At 29.7% G+C, this 462-nt stretch overlaps 1 protein-coding gene across 2 annotated transcripts in view; it reads left to right on the top strand.

The window, feature by feature from the left end:
- Positions 1-462, top strand: part of LOC106878410 (solute carrier organic anion transporter family member 2A1) — a 112,541-nt gene that overhangs the window by 35,311 nt on the left and 76,768 nt on the right. The window lies entirely within an intron of this gene.

Raw genomic sequence — 462 nt, 5'->3', positions numbered from 1 at the left:
ATATATATATATATATATATATATATATATATATATATATATACATACATATATATATATATTTCCGGTATTTAGCGCACCAGAGCTGGGACTTTTGAAAATAACCCCAATGTAATCAGTAGAACTGTACACATCTCAAATTTATGTGGACAACTCGTGTATTGCAATTATCTGCAAATTATATTGAATTAGAACGGTCGTACTGATGAACCACAGACGTGTTACGTAAGTAAATTTTGCGTTAATAGCGAAACCGGTCTACGATTAATTCTTTATTTTGTATATTTTTATTTGTCTTGCCCGTTCATATTCTGGTGTGTGCTGAATTTCCCTAGAGAACATTCTTTTCTTTTGTGGTTTGACCGTAGATGGTCTATTTCTAGCATAATGTATGTCCACTTAGTGGTCATCCCTTCTCATATGTATGCTATATATATATATATATATATATATATATATATA

This window comes from Octopus bimaculoides, chromosome 24 (assembly GCF_001194135.2).
Source record: "Octopus bimaculoides isolate UCB-OBI-ISO-001 chromosome 24, ASM119413v2, whole genome shotgun sequence".
Classification (NCBI taxonomy): Eukaryota; Metazoa; Mollusca; class Cephalopoda; order Octopoda; family Octopodidae; genus Octopus; species Octopus bimaculoides.
Note: the sequence above shows the minus strand (reverse complement) of the source record. Positions and strands in the feature narration are given on the sequence as shown.